Genomic DNA, 26,844 nt, shown 5'->3' with positions numbered 1-26,844 from the left:
CATGTTCCTCTTTTGGGGTCTGGCTTACCTCACTCAGGATAGTGTTTTCTATTTCCATCCATTTGCATGCAAAATTCACAAAGTCCTTGTTTTTTACGTCTGAGTAGTACTCTAATATGTATATATTCCATACTTTCTTCATCCATATGCAACTAAAAATCTTTGTAGTCTCTCCACAAAGAGAGACTTAGGTTGTACTGAGGTTTACATTACATACACACATTTACAAATTGTACACTTATGCATCTTGAATCCACAAAATAAAATCTGTATTTACTTTTGCTTTAACTATCTCTCCTGACTACATTTGGTTGTACTTGACTCCCTCTACTGGATAAAAATGATATTTTTAAAAATGAAAAGCCTACATTTTTTTCTTCAGATTTTGATACATGAAATAAAGATAATTTTTAAAATTTCTGACACATTAATTTCATCAAAACCAGAGGGGAAACAAGTTAAAAAAAAGACATGCCTCTAAGAATCATAATGGGTGAAAATAGGGAATGCAATTCTGAGTATCATCCAACACTAAAAAAAAGATAATATTCAAAACAAGGCATTTTGAAACTAATTTTAATACTAATACAAGTGTTCGGCAGTTGTTAACTTCCAGAATATACATGAATTTTAAATGAATGAAAAACAAAACAATGCAGAATGCGGTTTGAAGTCTAAGAGGTCAGTGACTTGAAAGATTTCTGAAGTATATTTATAAAAATAAAAATGTTCCTACGCTGGAAATAAATGGCTTAGGACTCCAAATGGCCTTATTACGATGGCACAGTGGCAATGGACCAGCTAAGGGACATTTTACCCATAGTTCCTTGAAACCATTTTAATGGTCAAACCTGACCAGAGCTGAAGATGGGACCCACCAACCTCTTCCTATCTTACAGGGTGTGAATATTCATAAACTCCACAGTAGTGATTATCTTACAGGGTATGAATATTCATAAACTCCACGGAAGTGATTAATTACTTGTGTGATTGTAGGCACAGTGATCAGGCGTGAGATTCCGTGGAGCTGTTCCTGAATGCTTCTGGGGGTTACGGTTGCTTTTTATGAATGCACAGGAAATATGAATAGAGGGGTGTGCTATTTGGTAAAGGCTTAGAATCCAGGATTCCATTCTGCATTAAGGACCTCTCATAAGTGACGGTGAACAAGCAACACCACCATTTTGAAGGAAAGCAAATGTGTGGCTATGTGCAAAGACTGGACAGCTCACTAGAGTATGAGATTGGGTTTAGCGAAATATTTATATTAGATTAGAATGAGCTGTCTTCCCAGCCCTTACCTGGTCATTTGATACAAGCTGTATTAGACCTTTACAGCAATGTATAAAGTAAAACACTACTGTCATTTTATACCTGAGAAAACTGAGACTCAGTGTGACTTACAGCTGTTGGGAGCACAACCAGGACTTGAACTTGAGCCCTGATCTTGCAGAAGTCCCAAACCCAGTGGGACAGAAGCTGAGTCACCTTAATGACATCAGAACAACAGAACGGTGTTGCTAGGCAACAGGTTTTGCTGATATGAGGGTAAGCACCAGATGCACACACAGGTGACTTTATGTCTAACAGCTAACTTATAACAGTGACATCTGTATGAATTCAGATTCAGTGCAAGGTAAGGAGGCCTTGCTCAATTTTCAGAGACTGCAAGTTCCACAAGGTGGGGATACTGGTTTGCGCTCTTCACCAATACAACCCACCAAAATTATACGGTCAAGTCATTATCAAAACGAATATTGAATTAACGAATGAGCTGATGGGGAAAGAAAGGCAGTGAGCCCCATGACCTTGGCTGCTTCTTGGATGCTGTGTGCAGCCCTGTACGTTCTCCTCTACGCTAGTGGAGCTCCCTAAACCAGGACCGCGCCATCCTTTTATCCCCAGCACCACTTTCACCAATAGCGCAGAACAGATGTTTGTGAATGGCAGGGAATGACTATGGAAATAAATCTTAAGGGTTCTTCAAACTCACTGTAGATTTACTTCTTGGTCTAGAGATCGAAACCGAGACACCTAGGGCCCAGACAGAACATCACCGTGCAAGAATGATGGTGATTGCGTTATTGTAGTGTACTAATTCTGAACAGCTAGATATGTGTCTAATGTTGAGATAAATCCCAAGAAATCTAACACAAATAGGATATTTCTAAGGACACAGTGCTTATAAATGTGTTTCAAGTGCAAGGTTTAAAAAGTGAATACAATCTTTATTCTAGAATAGTTTTTATAAAACATGATGAATACAAGGCTAGGAGTTCCAAAACACTCTGTATACAGTCCGCCCTTCTACTGCTTACTACCTTCTGAGCAAATGACAGCTTTGTCAGAATAATGAATGGATGCTGATGCATTATTAACTAAACTCCATGCTCCTAACAGGTCCTTAGCATTCACATTTAATCTCTTTGGTCCCAGGGTTTCTTCCAGGAGACTCACTGCACACCATCACCCTGTCTCCAGGTCCTCCCCTATCGCGATTGCTCCAACATGCCTTGATCTTGAGAGTCTTGGACTATCCTCCTCAAGTAGAATTTACCTGATGTTCAGCCATGAATAAATGAAGATTATAAGTTACTGGAAGGGAGGAACAAAGAGAAATGTCATTTCCTCCGTACTATATCCAGCATGCAGATGCAGCCTCAGTTTCTGAACAGCTGGATATGGAGGCATTTGCCAGGTTTCTCTGTTACAGTCTCCTCCCAGCTTTGGTTTTCTGTGATTTTGGAAGGAGGTCCGTATCTGTAACTCCCTGGCGGAGTAGAGGCATATGCTATCTCTCTATAATGCTTTCCAGAAAAGCAGAGGACCCAATTATGCCATAAGTGAGAAAAGAGTTTGATGAGAAAATGTACTCTTCCCTGAAAACTGGCTCCGGGAGATCTGAAGAAAGAAGAAAGAGGATGGACAGCAAGAAGAACGAGGAGGAGGAGGAAGAGGAGAAGCATCACTGTCCAGCACATTTTCATCAGCTACATATCCTGTAGTTTTGCTTTTCAGTAAAGACAAGTGTGCCAGTCATTTCTTAGAAATATGTCTTGCTCTCAAGGTAAGTTCATATTTATTTGCTTATATCATTGGGTGTGACATTTATAAGCCCAAAGAATTTATTTCCTTTCTAAATATTAACCTCATACCTATAGGAAATATGGAAAAAGCCTTGCGTGCCTTCCCTGGGAATTAATGCTGCCTTGGCCCCTGAGTTAATGACGTTAAATACAAAGGAGAAATCCAGCCCCCCACTCTGTCATGTACTCTGCAAGACCTTTATGATTAAGGACAATCTTAGCATAAATAATGCACGATCAATAATGTAGCAAACCAAATTGCATTTAAAATATTAATGTTGGTTCTTCTTTATAAAGAAAGCTACAAATTGTCATCCAGACTGTGGCTTCTGAAGGTAAGGGGGACAATATATGAATGAGCCTGACTACTTCACTCCCCTCTCTGAAATGAATTTATACAGGAAACTTCCACAGGCTTCCCTGGCCTTTCTGGATTACCACAGCACCGTTTGTTGTAGTAGAACAAAACATGATGCTTCTGCAAATATGAGCTAAGCTACTGGGCTTGGCTCACACCGGGTGGATTTGTATTTGTGCAGTCTGTCGTGATTTTATGGAAGATAACTTCTCCTTCATTCTTCAACTATAGTGAGATAATTTACTAGTGCAGTAAAGTGGCTTCCAGTATTGATCTAGAACTCAGGTAACTTGATTTAGAACCTGCTTGTGCAAATCCCCGCTTTTAAGAAAAAGAATTATGAAAACCATTTGATTAAAATTGAAATGAACAAGAAAGCAATGAGACCAAGGGATTTTAATGAAGGGTATTTTTAAGAGTTTGAATGAGAGAAGTCAAACTGGCTAAAATGGATTCTGAATTGATGCATCTCAGCAGCCATTAGCAAATGCATCTCGTAAATATACCTTCACATTCCCATGCCCAAATTAGAAATACCTAGGATTTATGAACATAATTAAGTCATCAAGAAAGTTTTTCTGAGCATAGAAATCTTACCTGACCTTAGATCAACAAAAGGTTTTATATCAAGAAAATTAAATTTTCTTAAGCCTTGTCATAAAACAAAATTCACTTTGGCGATTACATACATTGATACTTGGTACTACAGAAGTAGAAAGGTATTTTATCCTAGCAATCATTAAAAATAATTATATTTCAGTCAAAGGAAATGTAGTGTGGTAAGAGACAAAGCCGTTGAAACTGTAATTTTACATACTTGTAGTCAAACTCCAGTTTCCCTCTTCCTATTATGTAAGCTGCAGCAAACCCATGAAATCTTTGCCTCCTAAACTGTTAGGAGCTAGTGGTGCAACAGCAGGGAAGAGCTTGGCTTGGTGTGATTGCCAGGTAGAGCCTGGCTTGGTGTGATTGCCAGGTAGACCCTGGCTTGGTGTGATCGTCACACAGAGCCTGGCTTGGTGTGATCATCATGTAGAGCCTGGCTTGGTGTGATCGCCATGTAGAGCCTGGCTTGGTGTGATCGCCATGTAGAGCCTGGCTTGGTGTGATCGCCATGTAGAGCCTGGCTTGGTGTGATTGCCAGGTAGAGCCTGGCTTGGTGTGATCGTCACGCAGAACTTGGCTTGGTGTGATTGCCAGGTAGAGCCTGGCTTGGTGTAATTGCTAGCCATGTAGAGCCTGGCTTGGTGTGATCGCCATGTAGAGCCTGGCTTGGTGTGATCGCCAGGTAGAGCCTGGCTTGGTGTGATCGCTAGCCATGTAGAGCCTGGCTTGGTGTGATCACCATGCACAGTAACAACCTTTGCTTGCTCACCTTTAATGTTAGTGTGAGCTCACCGAGGACAGTGGGCAGCCTTTGAAATCTATGGATCATAGGACAATATCACCAGACTGAGTTCAGAACCAATGATATCTAAAGAGTCACGAATGAACAGTGGATATGCAGAAAGTTAAAAATATTTTCATAGACCACTTCTCATCTATATAAACCTTTGAACGAGAAAAGAAATGAATAGTCCAACAGATTTCTTTCTCATCTTCTAAAATAAAAATACATCCCTCAAATTTTCCTTCACTAACTTGCCTTACAGCAGCCATTTTTTTTCAAATTAGGACAGGGTAGCAATAAGTATATCTATGAAAATCCAAATCAGAACCTACCTATGAAATAGGATAGCGACTGCCTACTACACAGGGTTATCAGCCGGTGGCCTCATTACCCAGTCTGTATTCATTGGTCATTTGAGTCCAGCAGTATGCACGTTATGGAAAACAGAGATAATGAAATCAGTCTCCAGTCACGGCGTTTAAAATGCGGGAGCCACTGTGGTACATTGAAGTCTGGGCGCCCTGGGAATCTTGGCTTTCCCATCAGAGAGAATACCCAAAAAGGGGCAGAAGCTGACAAGTTTGTCCCCTGAGAGTCACACTTTTAGTAAGTAGCACTACCTACTTTGTCCATGGCCCATTTTACCACAATGGGTCATAGGGACTATGCATGTTGAAGTCTGCAGGCTCTGTTGAGCTGGCCCTGCCCTTCACCGGCCTGGTATAGCTGGCCCTGCTCCACGCTGGACACTGCAGCAGGACAGCTGGCCCCCTCCCTCAGGGAAGAGCTGCCCCCCACCCCCCGCACTGGCTACCACGCATAGGCTACCACATTCCTTGCTCATCCTTCACAGGCTTTCAGTGCTTCCTCTCTGGTAACTTCCCTGGATGTTTCTTCCCTCTCCCAAAGCTAATTTACCATGGGCACATCTCTATCACGGACAAATGCCCCATATTATCATGTAATCTGTTGATTCACATGTCTGTTTCTCTTACCAGTTGTATTAGACTTCATCTCATTGACATAAATGATGTATGGGTGTTGGCAAGTCACAAGTCACTATGTAGTCTGTGCATACGCTCTAGTTCTCTGTGCGCATGGGCTAAGACCCCCTTTAAAAGCGTGCTCCACCCGTTCCCCCTTCTCTTTTCCGCTGTTTCTCCGAAGACGCATGTAGGCCTTTACACCTCTCCCTTCCAATACTTTCTCTTGCACTTTCTCCTTTTTTCCCAATAAACCTCCAACATGAGAGTTTGTTGTATGGTGTGATTCATCCTTGCCATCATTTTAAAAACTATAACAGTGGAGGGGAGGTTAAATATTTGTTTTAATTCAGAAGTTTCAGTCTATAGTCCTTGGTCTATGGATTCTGGGCTTGTGTGAGGCAGAAGCTCACTGTGGCATAAGCATGTGATGTAGACCAAGAGAGCACACAAAGGGTCTAGGGAGAGGAACTGTTCCCATGACATGTTCCTAGTGATTTACTTCCTCCAACCAGGTGCAACCTCCTAATTTTCCTGCCGCCTAGAACTTATTATACACCCATTAAGGGATTAATCCATTAAATAGACCACAGTCCTCAGAATCCAATCATTTTCCCCAAAGTCACGATTTGACAACTACGGTCCCAGGACATGCACCCCTGTGGTACAATTTATCTTCACACCATAACACCAGTCAAAGGGCTCATAAACCTCTGCAGAGCTCTGCATCTGCTGCCTGTATGATCAGGAATCATTCATTAAATTATCAAAGTTAAAATTGACAGAAATGGCTGGGAGTTTCCTTAGAAAAAAGATGATCTACTTAAAACTATCATTTAACTCTATAGCTCTCACACCGTCACTGGCTCCTCCCTCCAACAGGGTCAGCTCCAGTGTGCTTCCCAGGTGAGGTATGTGACTGTGGTGAGGGGTGGAGGGTTAGGGAGGAGGTGGAAGGTGGACAGGCAGCTGTACCCTGAGGAACAGATCAAGTTCTCCCAGGCCTGTGAAGGGTGTGGCCAGCTCAGCTCAGCCCCTGAACACCAACAGGGATGGTTTCTATGACCCCTGTGGTAACATAGGTCATGGGCATCAACACACACCCCAGCTGCAGCAGGACCATGGACAGAGACATGGCCCATGGCAGTGTTGCACTCCGGATGTCACCATGGTCCCAGTGGTAGCACAGGTCACCCAGATCAGTATGGTCCTGGCAGCAGCATGGCTTTGCACACCAGCATGATCTCAGGTGTCTGACCAGACCCTAGACATATGCATGGCCTTCGACAGAAGCCCTTGCCTGGATGACTTCACGACCCCTGGTAACAGCCAAGTTATTTGGATCAGCACAGCCACGGTGGTGGCACAGCCGTTGGACACCCACATAGCCACGGGTTGCAGCCTAGGTCCTGGGCATCTACGTGGTCTTTGGCAGCAACACTGTCTACAGACATCAATAGACGCCAGCTGTAGTAGGATCACAGACCCAGACATAGTTCCAGGCAGCAGCCTGGGTTTTGATGTCACCCTGGCCACTCGGATCAGCATGGCCCCCAACGCAGCAGGGCCATCAGACACTAATGTGGCCCCAGGGCGTGGCCAGACTCCTGACCTTGGCATGGCCTTTGATGGTATCAGGAGCTACAGACAGCAACACAGCCCCTGACTGCAGTAGGGCTATGGAACCAGACATGGCCCTTGGCATCAGTCCTGGCACGGATATGACACCGTGGCCCCAGGTGATACTACTGGCCACTTAAATTGGCAGAGTTCCAGCAAGGGCACAGTCCTCGGACAACAGCATGATCTCAGGTTGCATCTATGTGGCCTTTGGTTGCAACATGGGCCACTGGACATCAACACAGACTCCAGCTGTGATAGGCATCGACCCAGACATGGTCGTTGGCAGCAGCCTGGGCCCAGATGTGCCATGGTCCCACGTCGCAGGGCAGGCCACTCAGTTCAGCATGGCCACAGGTGGCCTCTGCATGACAGGACGAGTCACAGACATCAACACAAGCCCCCACAGATGATCTGGGGCCTTTGACCAAGACTTGCTTCTTAGCAGTAGACTAGGCCCAGACATCTTTTTGGATTGGACAAGTAGGCCATCCACGCACGTCAGCCTGTTCCTACCCACTCTCACCTCTTCAGATTGGCCTCTCCCAGCACATAAACCTTTCTACCTCTCTCTTCCATTTCCCCACCCTGTACGGACTCACAATAATGGTGCCTGACCACCTGACACCTGAGGGTGTGAGAGCAGCAGCCTGACCCTGCCTATCCTTGCTTGCCATGCAGTGGTATGGGTGAAGGGAAGATACCCTCCCCGCTCCTGCCTCTTGGTACCTGCGATAGGCAAGAGAGCTGGACCTAGAATCACAAGAGACTGAGAACCTGCTCTGTCCCTCATCTGCTACAGCACACAGAAGAGCAGGCCCGGAACCCTGCCTGGACAACACACTAGACCTGACACTGTTGTTAGGGATGCAGCTAAGCCAGCCTTGAGAATGTGAGAGCAGGAGAGTTGACCCTACCCCTCTGTTGTATACCTCCTACAGCAATCGGGAGAGAGGGCCCTCATCTCGCCTTAGCAAAACAGTAGAGATGCCCCTGGGGGCATTAGTGATGGTAAGCCAGACCTGAGGACCTGAGGGGAGAATTGGCCCCACTCCTTGCTGCAGATGCATTGGCTGAACTACACTAGGCTGTGCTCGAGAGCACCCCCTGGTAGAGGTTATGAGGGAAAGCTGACCAACACAGCTATCACCAGGCCCAGAACTAGGACGAAGAGTTGGTCCACCCCAACGTCTATGAACTGTTGGAGCATGTGAAGGGGACGAACCTACAGATCCGAAGCCGCAGCATCTCCAGGACACAGGACATCCTAGAGGAGTCCCCGTGAGAGCCCAGTATCGGTAGTGTAGCAGAAGCCAGAGGCCTAGAACCAGACCAATGGCTCACTGCAATGAACACTTACAAGTAAAGACGAATAGACTCAAGAGAAAACTGACTCACAGGGGCACACTCCAGCTTCCACAATGACACAATGAAGTTTCTGGTTCTGTAAGGGAGGAGGTGGGGAATGAGTGGCATCAGGATGCATGGTGAGGAATCTGCAAAGAATCAATAAAAGCTAAAAAAATAAAACAAACAAACAAACAAACAAACAAAAACTACCATTTAAATTCACTCTATCAATTCATTCAGTGGCCCAGCACAGTTCAATCCTACACTCTCATGGGTTATTTTCACAAGACATAGAATTTTATTTTATTAAAACTTCCTGTTTCCAGCTATAATTTTTAAGTCCAATAGTTGGTATTCTAACCTCATTTGAAAAATTACATTTGTACTTTCTAAATCTAATCATTCAGTTTGGACGGAGTTGAGCCTAATAAGCACTTTTTTAAAAAAAATCAGATAAAATTAGGATACTGTTCACAATTTAAGGGTTTGATGTACTCAGAGTGTAAAATATTTGAAGGATAAAAAATCTTCTATTCACACTGTATTTTATTAAAATTAATCATTTAACTCTGAGCTTCTTCGCAGTATTCAAGAGATCAGAACTGGGGCCTATACAAGATCAGTAAATAGATCACAAAATCTCAACTTCTCCATAATTGTCCAATTACCTCTCAAATAAGACCAGCAAAAGCATCTTTGCAGCTTTAGAAATATTAAAAAATAATCATTAAATAAACACTGCCAGAAGATCTACGCCACTGAGTCCTATTTTCAGAACACCACTAGGACAACTTCTTTAAAGCTGTTAGACACTATGTACACTGTGAACAGCGTCCCCTCTTTCAGGTGGGCAGTAAATTACTTTGGATTCTTCCCTCCTCATCCACCTGCTCACCCATTGGTCAAATCTAGGTCCAATAGATCATAGCCACTAAAAGTCTCTGGAGACTCCTTCCTCTTTTCTGTTTGACTCGACCGCTATGATGCAAGCCTTCAGTTTACCTCCCTCAAATGAAGCCAGTGAGTCTTATAAAGTCCTATATGACATGTTTTTGCCTTAGTTAGGGTTTCTATTGCTGTGAAGAGACACCATAACCATGGCAACTCTTATAAGAAAAACATGTAACTGGGGTGGCTAGCTTCCAATTTCAGAGGTTCAGTCCATTATCGTCATGGTAGAGAACATGGTGGCGTGCAGGCAGGCATGATGCTGGAGCTGAGAGTTCTACATCTTGCAGGCAACAGGAAGTCAACAGAGACACTGGGTGGTATCATGAGCAGAGGAAACCTCAAAGCCTGCCTCACAGTGATACACTTCCTCCAATAAGGCCACACCCACTTTAACAAAGCCACACCTCCTAATAGTGCCACTCCCCATGAGATGATGGGGTCAGTTACACTCAAACTGCCACACTTTTCTACCCGTTTCTATTCCTAAGGTTATAAAACAGCCTTCAGCAAGGTACAGGGGGTTTTCACGATCGTCTGCAAAGGCCGACTTTCTATTTGGCTCTGACCCCTCAGACAGTACTTGCTACATTATTTGTACTTTCTAGAACTCATTGTATGGATTGCTCTTCCTCAAACAGGCCTTCATCCCACCATGGCCCCCAGGACCTCTCCTTACACAATGGGCTGCTACATCCCTATTTCCTCCATCAGATCTGACCCCCAACATTTAGCAACTTTAGAATGGCTGTCAGTCCATCTGTCTCCCTTCTAGATAAGCACTGTTAGTAGGAAGAGTTCTTTTCCTCTTTGTTACCCTGTGTCAAAGGTCTGCCTGAACTAAGGCAGACAACCACTCCTTAGAAGTTTAATAAATAAACGCTTGGTTACCTTTCTCTAAGACTGAGTTTTAGAAGAAGAATAATGACAGGAAACTGTGCAGACGTATAACAAGTGGGCAGACAGGCACAGTGACAAAGATCTCGATCAATGGTTCTCAACATGTGAGTTGTGAACTCTTTAGGAGTTGAACAACCCTTTCACAGGGATCCCCCTAAGACCATAAGAACATACAGATATTTACATTATGATTCAAAACAGCAGCAAACTTACAGTTATGAAGTAGCAACAAAAGTAATTTTATGGTTGGGCTCACAGCAAGATGAGGAACTGTATTAAAAGGTCACAGCATAGGGAGGCTGAGAACCACACCTAGACTAAGAACAGGGCTGCTGCTGCCTCCCTCCCTCGTCCTCTGCCCTCCTTTAATCCATCTTCACCAGCTCTGTAGGGGGGACTTAGGTGAAGTTACTTTGGATCTACAAGTTTAGGAGTTTGCACTACTTGGAATAATTTAAAAGTGTGTTCCCTAAGAGGGACATGCACTCAGGTTAGCCAGTCTCTGGGTAGTCCTTGGGCTGAAAGGAACAGCATTTACCCAGTGCAAATATTTCACCTGGCCATCTATGTCATTGCACAGATGGTATTTCCTAGAGTTATTTATACCCACTCCTGTGAAGTAGGATTTACTCTGGTTGATATATGTAAGCTTACAGTAATTTCCTGTGAGAAATGAAAAACCCTTATTTTTCTGGTGTCAGTTCCTTCATCTAACACAATTAAAGCTCCCTCACCTTTCTGTATCAAATAGATCAATGAAAACTCCTTTGACAGGTAAAAACAAAAGCATAAAAGCCAAGTGCTTTTTTCATATTTATCCCAAGCCCATATGAATACGCCTAATTTGCATTTTTCTTTGTCAAGTATAAACAGTTTGAAGATGCAGCTATAATCAGGAACGAAGATGCTCTAATATTTTGGTGAATGGTTTCCTGTCTGATTACTTTTTATAGTCTCCTGGGAATGGACAGCACCCTGGCCCACTGTAGGTGGATATACGGAGGTCCCGGAGGCAGCGCTGGGAATCTGTATGGGGAACATTCATGAAGGAAGCTGGATATCAAGCAAGCTGAACATTACCATTTCAGGCTTACCAGCCTGTAAAAAAACAGTCTTCCAAATGAGTGTGTGGGTTAGAAGCACATGCATTTAGGTCTTAGAATAACTGAATTAAATTCCAAAGGCCCCTGTCTGCCCCGAATTCTGCAAATGGGACCATGTTCAGGAGCACCACACAGCAGGAGGAGATTTATAGGAAAGGAGTAGATTTTTACCTCTTGACACACTTTTGATAGCATCATGTATCTCCTGCCACAGACTCTCATGACAGAAAGGAGATCCCAGGTTGGGCGCCCTGCTGGTCTCCTTTCTTCAGCCTTCCCACAAGCTAACACACACACACACACACACCCTGGTGGGAATTGGATCAGATTATGAAAATGTGATAAGAACAGTTTCTAAAACTGTAATTCACAGTTACATAATTCTGTTTTGTGATGGAATAAGGTCTAAATTATCAATACCATAGTCCTGAGCGATCTTTTGATGTCTTAACTTATTTGGGGTTTAAAACAGTCTTTATTACCCCCAGAAAGAAAGATCCAGCAAGTTACAGATTATAAATATCCAATCAACCTGTTCTCATTCCTCGAAAATTCAGGGCAGCAAATGATATGACTTGAATTCTGCAGACAGAGGGCAGTGTGCACAAGCCAACTGTGCAAGCAACAGTGTGTGCGCCAATTTTACAGGGAAGACTTTATATGAGACATCTGTGTGCAACATGACTCTGAAGCATCAAAACTTCATGTGGACAATTATAGAGGCCTGGTATTTTGGGTCATTGTAAGGAAAAAATCACTATGTGTCTCAGGGAAGTGTTTATTGCCTGATTTCGGAGATGCATGCATCTGATGGCATCGTGGACTTGGAAGCGGTGAGCACACAGATGTGAGGAGGAGAAGAGCGCCAGAAAGCTCAGTCGTCAAAAATGTAACCAAGCTTGTCAGGCTCGGTCGTGATGCAAATGCAAGAAATCTATTGCCAAAGTGATTTATATTAGTGCATTGCGAGAGATTGAAAATAAAATCTTCAGCAGATCATTCTAAAAATTACCCATGTGTTAAAACGGTGATCTGCATGTTAGTCTGTTCTTTAAATGTTCGTGGTATTGCACAGAAATACAACATACAAACATGGATAAACGAAATTAATTTAGTGGAGCTTAGATACTGACTTTAAATATCTCTGGGTGTTTGGGAAGAAGCGTGCTATCCATTTGAGCATCTTGCTTTAGTAGTTTCTGTGTAGGAGGTAATTGCTGAATGGTGCACCGTTTGCTGCAACACTATGTTTACAGGCATAGGAGCCCTGATCGAATCAGTGTTTCCCAGGGTCATCACAGTACAGTTTCCATGGAGACATCTCTCTGACACTAGACTTCAGCAACTGCCCTGCAATTTTCTTTAAACCTGTAACTGGTTTCCAGATGCGGATTCTTTCCAGTGTTCAGGAAGGGGCTAGCTGGCCTCCTACAACCACACAATCCATTAACACTGAAGGATTCTTCCCACCTCACACGGCCACTGCTTCTGAACCATCGCAGGAGAAGTAAGACACAGGGTGAGGAGGCTTCCAGTAATAAAATAAAAAAAGGTTTATTTCTATATTTTTCAATTTATTTAGCCTAAGAATCCACTCAAACTCCACCATTTATAGACAGAACACCAAAGTAGTTAATGCTCAAGCTTTTCTTTCTAACGAGAGGATGGTAATAATTAAGACTCAAGTCTCTCAAGCTATTTTTCTGAAATTAAATTCCTTACTGTGTTCCTCAGCAACTGGTGTCTGGATAAGCTCAGAAAGGATGTAGATAAACAGAGCGAGGCAGGATCCCCCCTCCCCCATGTAAATTCTCACTACATTCTTTGCAGCTACACAGGAAGGAAGATGTGTGTATAAATTTTTGATCTTTCTAATAGAGCACCCTGAAGATCTATAAATCTTCGGGAAAAACTTTCCACATCCTATAACAGAGACAGAGGATGGCAACATAATTTATTGTCCAATTAGGAAAAATTTCACAATGAAAGGAGCTGCCGCTAACAGCGATGGCTGGGAAAGAGGCATGCTGGGACTCTCTGGTGCTGTTATTGTCGCAGTATAGAGACATAAAACAAAATAAAACACTTCGAGAGTTAAAGATAATAGAAAGATCGACATAACACTGATTTCCACACTTGAAGATTATAACACATAAGAACGGTGGATATTATCTTGTGTTTCTCTAGAAGGTTATAATGATAACAAGAGGGAATTGCATTAAAGATATTTTTTCCACTATGAAAATGAACCTCGTGGCAATTGGATAAATTCAAAATCACTATTGTTTTATTTGTAAGATTTGGGCTTTCTCCTCCGTCCTCACAGACCGATGCTAACCAGTGGCAAATGCAACATGAAGTAGAAGCAAGTGACTTCTTGGAAGCAGCTATCACTATCTGGCTCCACGTAACTAATCGGAACTTAGAAGCATGAAGACACTGATGTGGTGGAGGCCAGGGGGACATAACTCTTCCCAGGCAGACATCAAATGCGTTCTATTTATCATAGGAACTACCACCACACAACACAAGACCAAACTTGAGTGACTGAGTTTCATATGAATTAAATCCCATTGGAAAACACATTGCCATAGCCTTAAGCCTCTGAAGATGCTTTGACATATTTTTTTTAAATAGTGTTCAGAAGCAGTGATGTAGAAAAAGAACAGAAGACCTAGGTAGATTCGAAGAGCAACAGAAGGATAAAGCAGAGAGGGCTGTTGGAGGTCATTCCTGTTCAGTCAGTTCACTTCCCAAAAGGCCGCAGACCTCTGGATTCAAAGTCTCTTCCTTAACAGCCCTCTATAAGTTAGGCACAAAATTGAAATAAGAGCTTCGGTATGAGTCTAAGTGGTAAAAGCAGAGAAAGAGAAACTATTTCATTAATTCTCACACAGGAAAACAATTTGAATTGATTGGAAATGCTGGGTTATTTAATGTTAATTATGTATGTATATACAGACATACAGCTCTTTGTATGTATGTGTGTGTATGTGTGTATGCGTGTGCATGTGTGTGCACATGTTCATGTAGGCCCTGGAATAAATTCCAAGTCTTCTTTTACTTTGACAATGAGATTTATTATCACAATGTGATAATCTTGATGATAAACACTAAAGTGAGTGTTTTTTTTAACAAGGATGTTACATAGTAATCCAGCAACAAAACATGTCACTGCATGGGTGAGGTGAGATGGGAGATGAACCAATCAAGCCCAAACAGCCCCAGGAGGGAGACCAGCAGTTCTAATCCCCACCATGATACTTGAAAACAGGACAATGCACTTTCCTTGTGCTTGCCTGGCTCCTATAAAAAGTTCTCTTTCGCCAAAGGTATTTCAGGACATTGAAACACTTTCTGAGAAGAAAATAAGAATGATAACAAAGTGGGAAAAAATCCCCCAGAAAACCCTGCGGCTCTTTTTCTCACTCTTCACTAAACTACTGGGTCAACACATGTGAGGATATAAACAAGGAGTTTTGTGCACACACACACACACACACACACACGTACACACACACATACACACACACACACGTACACATACATGGCAGCCACTATAAATACTATAAAACAACACAATAACAAGTTTTCTCTGTCAAAACAACCTCAGATAGAAGGGCAAGTAAGGGATTAAATACAAGATCAAAATGAAGATAGATTTAGTACCAAAACCTCAGGGGGACAATTTCATCTAATTAGAAGCCGTCAGTTTGAGAGTCATTTCACAGGCACACAGGGGATGAACAAAACACAATGACTAGATGAGGTGGATATTTCTCTCATCAGGCTGGCAAATAACAGATCAAGCTGCAAAACAGCAGGAGAAACAACAGGTTAGGAAGCAAACACATAACAAACCACACAAATGGTGTTTTTCATCAATGTGTCAATCAAGGCGTCATAACACCCTCCCTCCCCCGTCTCAACATTCTTCCATCCACGGTAGTGGTCTGGGAGCTAAACTGATCCCCTGCTCCACTCAAGAAACTGGAGATTCACAAGTGAAATAGTGTGCATAGGTTTCCATGTGGTTCTGCTAAGTTTGAAGTCACTTCTAGAAAGTCGGTTCTTCCCCACCACCAAAGAAAATTCTGACGTCTCCAAAATGTGGTGACAGACATTTCATGAGACATAGCAACAGAGGTTTTAGTAAAGTAACATTTTCATGGAAGGGGAACAAACAGGCATGCCACTGATCCCTTCCAGAAACCTAGCATAAGACATTTTAGGGTCAAAGTCAAGACAGGGTTCAGAGGTGAAACTACCTGGCTAGTAAATTTGGGGAGTGTTACCCTGTAGCTGCCTTTTTCTCCTGCTGTAATGATCTAGAAGCCACACATGGTAGAGAGGGTTATATGACAAGGGGGAAGCTGTCTGTGTCATGGTGAGCCTCAAGTAGCCACATTGGATTCATAAAAAACCTGCCCTGGCAAAAGGAAAAATGAAGCTGTTCTGGCATTATGCCCACATTCTTTCCAGTGTGTGCAGCAGATAAGGGATATATGGAATGTCATAAAGTCATGATATCTATCCACCCTATAGAGTGATAACTTCACATGACAGCACTGAACCTTTAAGCCTTTCTAACAAGTGCCTACAGTAATTTGAGCTTTATGTACTTGAGGGAACTGATAGAAACTCTGCTTACAAAAACCATAAAACTGAGGGAATTGAGATGGATCATAAGCAAGCTATTGTATTATTTCCCCCATAGGAAATGCTTGGCATTTGCTCTAGATTCAGTAACTTGTGGTCTTTAGCTGCAAGGGAGCCGGAAAGGGCATAGAACTGACAGATAGACCATGATCACCACACATCTCTCCCACAGAGGATGGCAGGATTATTAGAAACTGGCTAACTGGAATAACTCACATTAATTCAGATTCCTCTGCTTTAGTATAAACTGCATCATACGTAGTGTTTGTTTTTACAAAATTGTCTGAGGGTAAAACCAAGAATATTATGAAAAGGTTATTACCCATTTATAATCGATCTGACCTCTAAGGGCCACCAAAGTAAGCTGTCATAAGGCTATAATATTTTATGTTTCCAGAGGCCCTAAACTATATTGCAATCATATAGAGAAAAGACACTTAATTGTTCAGGCTATTTTTAGCTCAGGTCTCAAAGCAGCACTGAGCTGGAAGAATCCGAGGTGGGAAAGCAAACCACTGTCTTCATTTTGTCCATCAAGTCGAATCAGCCTAATAGTGACACAGTTATGAACAACAACTGCAATATCCTGAAGTGACCTCTTTGGCCCTTCAGGGTAGTAATCAATACTACCTGGGCATTAGAAACTAGTTACACACACACAACACACAGCTTAGTGAAGTCACCAAACCCTTTGTACAATGGCAATATAAAGCAGAAAAATCTCTTTCTAACTGCAACCATCAAGAAATTCTTCTAACACATTGCTCAAACCTCTTAATGCAGTATACTCCTGGATTTGAAAGCCAAGATCAAATGATTCTGTGTGTGCCTGCCAGACTGCAGGCACATGGTGTGATGGATATCAAAAGGACACATGTCCACTCCTAACCAAAGGCAGAAGGAAGGTCTGGAATAGGGCATGCATTCTTTGCCTTGTGATTTTTGCATTGTCTCTGGGTAGAATTGGTAGAGGAGACATCCTATATAGTCAGGGTTCTCTAGAGTCACAGAGTGAATCTCTCTCTCTCCACACACTTATACACATACATACATACATACATACATACATACATATATATATGTGTATGTATATATACATACATATATATATACACACACACACACATATATATATATATATGAACTTATTGGAATGACTTAAGGCTGCAGTCAACAACGACTAGTTCTAAATGGAAAGTCCAGGAATCTAGTAGCTGCTCAGTCCTATGAGGCTGGGTGTCTCACTTGTCTGCTAGGATCCCAAAGAGGGACTGGATGTGTTGACAAGGCAAGGGCATACAAATGAAGAACGAGCCCTTCCTTCTTCCATTGCCTTTATGGAGACGTCCAGTAGAAGGTGTGGCCCAGATTAAAGGTGTGCCTTCCAGCTTCAAGGTACAGATTAAAGGCGTGTGTCATCCAGCTTCAAGGTCTGCATCAAAGGCACGTTGTATTCCTGCCTCCAGATCCCAGTCACAAGTGTACCCTTCATTTCTGAATTATAGTTCACTCCAGATACAGCCAAGTTGACAACCAAGAATAGCCGTCACACACCCATCTCTCTGACATTCTCTGGGGGGGACTCTGGCCCGTGACAGAGACATGGGAACATAGGAAGCAGCACATTCTTCTGCTCAGCCCTCTTCTGCCATGTGCTAATGAGGGAACATGGGTTGATCAGCTGATCAGCTGTCGCTGCAGAGTGGGAGACACATGGAGTAGACCTGCAGTCAACTAGCACCTGAAACTAAGCTGGCCCAGAACAGCTACAGGCCCCAGGTATGCAGAATAAATGGAACTGAACTGAGATGTTGGAGTCATCAGTTATGTTGTGTTAGTAGAGCAAAACGGACAATGAAGAAACAGGATGCTTGCATGTTATGTCCCCAACCACTGCCCACTCTTCTTGTTTTAAATACATGGATGGCCTCCAGGCAAAACCATGGAAAGGGAACAGAAACACTACCCAAATGAGGTTGTGAGAGACAAACACCTGCAGATGAGATGAAATGGATGAAATGAATTTGTCCGTCTGTACACAAATTCTGGGGGCTCGTGATATTCTCAGAGAAGGCTGGGAAAGTCTATAAAGGAAAGAGGTGAGCTTCCCTAACAACATGGATAGGAAGAAAGGCATTTTGGTTTTTGTTTTTCCTGTGCTGTTCTTGATGATGCTAAATCTGCACCTCAGAAAAGTCCCGAATTCAGGAAGGTTAATTAATATTTGTAGGTGTTAATATGATTTTATAGATGAGACCTCAGATTCTCAGAAAAAAAACAATGCTACAGTGCACTGCAAAGATAAAAGATCCATGTTGAAGTCTTTTGTGATTCTAAGGAAAAATGGATTAGACTTCTGATGTAGTCTATGTTCTACTCTCTCCAAGAAACAGGGATGGAAAGATGGCTCAGAGGGTACAGCACTTGCTAGAAAACAAAGCTCAGTGTGCCAGGATTACATAAAGGCCAGGTGGGTGCCATGCATGGTACCCTATTTGTTTTTTCAGTGGCCGGGAGTTGAGACAAGGGAGTCTCAGTGTGAGCCGGCCAGTAAGACTAGGCAAATTTATGAATCCTGGGTTCAGGTGAGTGACCTTGTCTCAATATATAAGGTGGAGAGCGGTAATATATAAGGCAGATAGCAGTCTATGAGTCAGCCAGCATTAACCTGGGGCCTCCACATGAGTGTGCACACAAATGGAAGCACACACACACACATTAGTGGACACACACACATGCACACCATACAGACATGAACAAAGAAAAAGAAAGATTTTAAAAAGTTCTCATCCTACTTTTAATTTTTAGATTAGGTGCCTAATATGCCATGTGCATTCTCTCTTAGGAGAGTTTAGAGGCGATCAATGCAAGGCTAGGATGAGGTCTCACAGAAACACATGAGGACCTTCCTATCTAGTTGGTCTACAATTCTGAGCAGATGGTTCTTGGTCTTCCTTAAGTTCTAGACTGTTTGTCTGATACCAAGTTATGAATTTCATATTATGAAAGCAGTAGAGAGAAAGAGACAAAGGGAATGATACAATTAGCAAGGGCACTTTCTGGACAGTCCACATGACATTTCAGTCTGCATCATTACAGTCAGAACAGAGACTCATATGTAGACTCATATGTAATTTTGAGGTTATGCAGCCACGTTAAAGATGGAGAGCTGGGTTGGGTTACTCAAGACAGGAAAAAAACAGGTGAGCAAAAATAATTGATACTCGCAAAGTGTCTGGAACCATGCTATGGACTTGACATCAGGAGCCTTAACATCTAGAACAGTGGTTCTCAACAGTTGAATGACTGTTTCACAGGGGCCACCACATATGACCCTGGGAAAACACAAATATTTACGTTATGATTCATAACAGTAGGAAAATGACAGTTACGAAGTAGCAATGGAAATAATTTTATGGTTGGAGTCAGCACTACAAGAGGAACCGTGTTAAAGGGTCATGGCATTCGGAAGGTTGAGAACCACTCGGCTACAAAGGACCAGGGTATTTTCCAATTTACATAATGGAGGCTAAAGTAGGTAATTTATTTGAGTACAGGATGGGCACAGAGACCAGAAACTCAAGTTTCTGATGTTATGCCTCAAAACTGACCATGTTTGGCTGGATTGCAGCAGTTATATTACAGAAAACCACATACATTTTGGAGACAGACACTTTCTCTATACACATACATTTCCACTTTGCCATTTCTATCTAAATAAAGATTTCCAAAACTCTGCCTCTAATTAACCATAACATAGGCACACAGACTCATATATATTATATATAACTACTATATAATTGTTATATATAACATATAATCATATATATGTAATGACTATAGAATAAAGTATAAAGTTAGTACATTTAATAGTAATTGTAGTTTAATTCACTTTTTAACACACTTGTACCACAAAAATGATTTTTCTTTATTACACACACTTTTACTATTTCTCAGCACCCTATACAATTTCACCGGTCTAAATTTTTGTTACAAGATCTTATCTACTCCTAATGGCTGATAGTGGTTTGTATAATACTGAAAATTATTTCACAAATAGCTTTGATTGCAAATAAGAGAACTGTGTAATGCAACTTACTGGAATATTCCAAGAGCAGAGACGATGATCGGGAAACACATTATTTATTGTTTAAGATCAAATTTACAATTTGATGCTAATATAAAGATCAATAGCAATCTCCTGAGTTTATAAAAGTTAGAAGTATCTGCACCCAAAGGCTCAAATTTCAAAATTATATAGGGATCATACATCCTTTTAAAACTAGGCCAGTCATACAAGATACAAGTGGCTAATCTAGGAAAATCTTATTCTTAACCTAGGGTTTGACTGAATGCTAGTCCAAAAATAGGTTGCCAATAGTCATCTACAAAGACATTTATCTCCGATGTGGTACTTTCTATATCAATTGTATGGAGCAAGGCACCAGAACATAGCACTGAGTTGGAATGCAGGAAATGGACTAATTTCTAGTTTGCTTTTATGTGCACATGATAGCTAATCTTGGTAGTCAAACTGACCTACCTAGTAAGAGGGAACCTCGGCTGAGGAAATGCCTCTACCAGATTGGCATGTGCGCATGTCTGTGGGTCACCTGTTGACTGCTAACTGATGCAAGAAGGCCAAGCTCACTGTGGGTGGCACCATACAGGAAGAAACGAGTCTGGGATGTATAAGAAAAGCAGCTGAGCAAGCCAAGAGAAACACGCAAATGTAAGTGGTAGTCCTCCTTGGTTCCTATCTTAGTTTCCTTCAACTAGCTGCAACCTATGGAGCAGATAAACCCTTTCTTCCTGAGTTACTCTGGTCATGGTGCTTACCACAGCCACAAAAGCACTGAGTACGTTAAATAATCTCCTTACCTTCCTGCCTCTAGTTACACTATTGTCACTAAAAATTTAACCTGATCATGTCTGCGTGGGATACGTGGTCCTATTGGGAAGCAAAGTCCCTGAGCCAATATGGAGAGCGTGCTTATGAACATGAAAATTAAAGGAATTTTTACCCTTGTTGGCTGTGGTGGTTTGATCGGAATGGTTCTCATAGACTCAGGTGTTTGAATGCTTGGTCCATAGAGAGCGGCAATATTAGTAGGTGTAGCCCTGTTGGAGGAAGTGTGTCACTGTGGGTGTGGGCTTTTAAGTTCTCATATGCCCAGTCTACACCCAGTGTAGCACAGTCTCTCCTTCTGTTGCCTATGATCAAGATGTAGAACTCCCAGCTCCTTCTCCAGCACCATGTCTGCCTGCATGCTGCCATGCTTCTGGCCATGACAATGTGGACTAAACATCTGAAACTAGAAGTCAGCCTCCATTAAATACTTTCCTTTATAAGAGTTCCTGTGTTCATGCTGTCGCTTCACAGCAATAAAGACCCCAACTAAGACACTGGCTAAGTGACAAAGGGGGTTGAGCCTCCTGTTCCACCTTCAAGTCCGTGACGAGTTCAGTAGGTCTCCGAGTCTCATATTTATTCTAAGATCTCACAGATATTTTCTCTGCTGATGAATTTCATTATTTTAGGGAAAACCACTTAATTGTCAAATTAGAAACGAGTAGGTCTCAAGAAATGAAACATGGCATAAAAATGACAGATAAAATTACCTTGAAAAGATTAAAACTGAGAAACAGTGTACGACTATTATTATGCAACATTGGCCCCCAAAGGATAGTTCATATCATAAAACTTATTTTTGCCCTTTGGAAGTTTATACGTAGTAAATTTAGTGTTAAGGACCATGTGGTAAAAATATTCTGTGTAAGCTCACTCATGTACTGTGTGTGGAATAGATAATTCAAATAGAATGTTGTCCAGTACAGTCATTGATAAAGTATTTGCCACACATTTAATCATCTGAATCACATTTAAAATGTTGAGAATGTGACTGCCTGATCCACTCTGTCATACAGAATATGACAATCCTTTGACAGGAGCACGTGCATGACTGACCAATACTGTGGTAGTTTGAATGAGAGCAGCCCCATCGCTCAAATATTTGAATGCTTAGTCGGTTGGTTGGTGGAACTGTTTAAGAAGGATTGGGATTTGTGGTGTTGTTGGAAGAGATGTGCCACTAATGGTGTGCTCTGAGATTTCAAAAGCCCACACCAGGCCCCATGTCTCTGCCTGCGGAACAATATGTAAATCTCCCAGCTACTGCTCTAGCACATACCTGCTTCCTGCCATGATGATCATAGACTAACCCTCTAAGCAAGCCCCCAGTTAAATGTTTACATTTATAAGAGTGCCTTGGTTGTAGAGTCTCTTTACATCAACAGACAGTGATGAAGACAGAAGGTCAGGAGACTATTCGGACACCTCGGGGAAGAGGGTTTCACAATGGTGAGAAAGAACACAGGTTATGACCTGTGAAGGGGAGAAGGGACATCATAGAGCTGTAAAGAGAAGTGGGGTAGGCAATGGAGAGACCCCTGAAGATGCTCTATGGAAACCTACTGGGGTGGAAGCCTCTGCAAACGCACATACACATAGAAGAAGATATGAAATGGAGTTGTGTAACAATAGAGGACAATGCCTTCCTGTTGCCACAATCCCAGTCATGACGTCTATGGACTAACTTTCTGCAACTGTAAGCAAGCTCCTAATTAAATGTTTTATTTTATAATTAGCCTTGGTCATGATGTCTCTTCATAGAACAATAACTAAGGCAAAAATTTAGGGTCAAACTCTATGGTAGACAAGAGAAAATTAGGTCATAATAGTGAAATTTAAAGGTGGTGAGAGAGTTACACAATTCTGAGGCTACTTAGGTAATTTATAATGGCATATTAAAGTTCTTAACATAGTAAATTTCATAGTACATATGTTCTACCACAATTTCTAAAAATCTTGAAAGAGTTTTTCATGCAAAATAGTCCCACTAAGTGAATCAATTTGTATTCGAAAATGTAATATATTGAGGATCTAACATTAATTTTAAAATCATGTCTCCATTATATTTAAGATTTATATTTGCTTATATTAAGAAATTGAAAAATATAGTATCTGATGAGAAATATTCCTTTTGTGGCTGATATCCAAGTGTTCTTTTTTGCTTTGTTTTGTTCTGTTTCGAGACAGGGTTTCTCTGTAGCTTTGGATCCTGTCCTGGAACTAGCTCTTGTAGACCAGGTTGGCCTCAAACTCACAGATATCTGCTTGCCTCTGCCTCCCAAGTGCTTGGATTAAAGGTGTGCACCAGCACTGCCTGGTGATATCCAAGTATTCTATCCAAATGTGCCTATATCAAATAATTTAAAGCATTAAAGTCACATGAAAATAATACTTAAAAATGGGATATTCAGTGAGCCATAAGATAGATACTAGGTCTATTTCTTACCATGATTTGGAGCAATTCTGTTATAAATAAGAAAAACTTGGAACTTTCTGATGATTATATGCAGAGGAGTCATCTCTCTGAATGTCCTGAAAAAAATTAAAATCTTTGGGTGCCTCACACCTCCTATATAAAGTGGCAATAGTTGCATATAACCAATGCATATACTTACATATATTTTAAGACATCACTAGCTCATAACTTTTTACACCGTGGGTCACAAACCATATGGGATTACATAACTGAATATCCCAGGACAGGATAGCACAAAATTTAGCAATCAAAGGTTTTCTGATATTGCCCTAGCAAAAATGAATAAAATTCCAAATGCAGAATGAATTCAGCAGTTTTCTGGAAGAGCTCACCCATGTTGCACTGCATGAATTCACAGAGGCTTTAGGTTCTGAAGACAGGCTCACTTTGTGCCTGGCATCCCACCACAGAACACTAGTCAGCCAGTGCAAATTCGTGACTATAGATTAAGAATTGTAGTGTTTTTACTGCATCCAGAAAGCTAACAGTTTAATTATACAACACAAAGACTTTCAATATCTCCCTAGCATCTCTCCTTTACATGACTGCATCAAATTGCTATATATTTGGGTGGTATTGAACTATAATTCTTGATTTGGGAAATTGAAGTTTGAGTTGCTTCCTTAAGTCTCAAAAATCATTATGTGGATTGAGTTGGGATTAAAACAAGATCTTCAGCAATCTTCAAAATGACCCTAAATATACTTCTGACATTTGGCTCCACATAAATAAGTAAAGTGAAAACCATAACATCAATATTTACAAAAATCAAAATATCAGTCAACCCCCAAAATATTTACAATGCTCTAGATCATACCATATAATATTCGGACATTTTTTAATACTTTGTATAAAAACAAAGGACATCTACCTCATTAATATGTACACATTCTTTTTCTTTCATGAGTAGTGAAACCATACTTTACAAAGCGATTTTTGAAAAATCTTTAGAATGTATTGCTGTGTTTGATTTGTATTCCTATTTAGATACCTTCACACCAATGCATTTTTCAGATTGCATGCACTTTTCAGACAAGAGAGAGTCACAAATGAAACAGTGCCATTGGCCCTGCATGGCCTTGCCTGCAATAAGTAATGAACTATAAACATAGTGGAAACACTTGTCATATATATTGTCTAAAGAATAACCATAAGACGACTAAGTCTGTATACATCAGTACAGTGCAGGGGTTGTGGTCCTGAATATTTATAGTTCATGTTTGGCTGACTTCAATGGCAAAGAACTCAACCAATAAGAAGGGACAACTTCATTTATGGTGGAAAAATAGTATAATTCTAAGAAAGCCTGAATTTGCTTCTTATTCTCACAATAGCATATGCCATCAGGTACAGCAGAGACAGCTAAGTGCTAAACCAACATCCCTTTTCTCCTTCCTTGAGATAGATGTTTCAGAGACATGACAGTGTGCTTGGTTTACACATCGTTGTCCATATTTCCAAGTTCAAGTCAAGGACTTATATATGCACATTCTGTGGTTGAATATGTAGGGCTAGGTTCTTCAAACACAGGGGTGATATGTCTGGGATGCGAGTCTTCTCCTTGCTCTTCTTCCTCTAAAGGACCTGGCTGCCTGCTGCTCCCCCAAGCAACAACACGTTAACAATGTCAGATAGCAAAAGCATAAGCTTTCTGGGCCCCACTAGAGATCAGTAACTCCATATGTGGGCAACAAACTTAAGCCTTATCATAAAAGAGAAAGAGAAAGCTGCCATCTCTGGCCTTTTTAAACCTGGCTGATTTGGTGTCTAACCTATCCATCAGGTAAAGAAGGGGCAGTGGGATGGATATGCCATTGCTGAAATGAGAGATTCTTCTTCAAACTTTAATCAGAAAGTCTTGTAGATTTTAACCTCATTGTGCAACACATGAAAGTTTTACTGGGGGAATCAAAGGAGAGAGAGGCGCTCCTTCCTGACATTTCTGAAGGAAGCCTGCGGAAAGCCGAAGCGTCATCGCTGCGGGGCGTCATTCGAAGCACAGATGCTTATTGCTTTTTGCCAGGAGAGAGGTGGTTTTGTACACAAGCTACAACTAGGAGAGGCACAAAGGAAGTGTGCGGCCCACACAGCAAAAGCAGCAGGCGACAAAGTTGCTTGCTTTGTAAATCTTGCGATGTGAATGGTGTGCAGGCTGGGCTCTCGGAGGTCTAGCATAATAAAATTCCTGCTTTAATTACAGCAGCACACTTAAAACGCTATCATTAATGTTGTGTCAGCAATTACTTTTTTACAACCTTATTTTCTAGAGAATAATAAAAACGTGTTTGGGACTGATACCTTGGGCTGAAAAGTTGGCACATGGCTCTCAATCCACAGGCTTCGCTTCTGGCAAATTGGGAGAGTCTGAACTGTGCTTCCTTGAAAATCATGGAGAGAGAAAATTCTAAAGGAACAAGCCTCCGAAATGCATTGCCTCCGATTGTCTGAGATTCCGGTCTGTGAACTGTCGGGAGTGATTCCGGCTGTCACGTTTCAGATGAGAAACTAGGTTTCCATGGTAACAACAGTGACCATGATTAGTGCTTAAAAATTACAATCACCTCCCTGAACTGTACTAGAAAAGGGAGGACTCAGAAGCCAGATGGTAAAGCATTCGTGTGTGAGGAGCAAAGCAAAGAAGAGGTTTAAAGATAGGGTGGACTTCATTCAGACTTCCAGGAAGGTGATTCTAGAAGAGGGATTCTCGCTGGATGAATGGAATAAACACCTAAGTTTTACCAATGGTAGACACCTGCGGCTAAGAAGCTGACTTAGCTGGTTAAGTATTCACTGCACAATCATGTGGACCCGGGTTCCAGCCCCTGCACCCATGTAAAAATCCAGCATGGTGGAATGTGCTCATGACCCCGGAGCTGTGGAGGTGGAGACAGAAGATCCCTGGGACCTGTGAACCAGGTAGTCTTGCTGAGTCCATGAGCTCCAGATTGAGTGAGACCCTGTCTCAAAAATGCAATAGCATGTTATAGAGGAAGACATTTCATACTGACCTCCAGCGCCCATACACACATCAACAGACAACTCTACTGACCTCCAGCCCA

Source organism: Microtus ochrogaster, chromosome 24 (assembly GCF_000317375.1).
Source record: "Microtus ochrogaster isolate Prairie Vole_2 chromosome 24, MicOch1.0, whole genome shotgun sequence".
NCBI classification, from domain to species: Eukaryota; Metazoa; Chordata; class Mammalia; order Rodentia; family Cricetidae; genus Microtus; species Microtus ochrogaster.
This window is presented reverse-complemented; position numbering follows the sequence as displayed.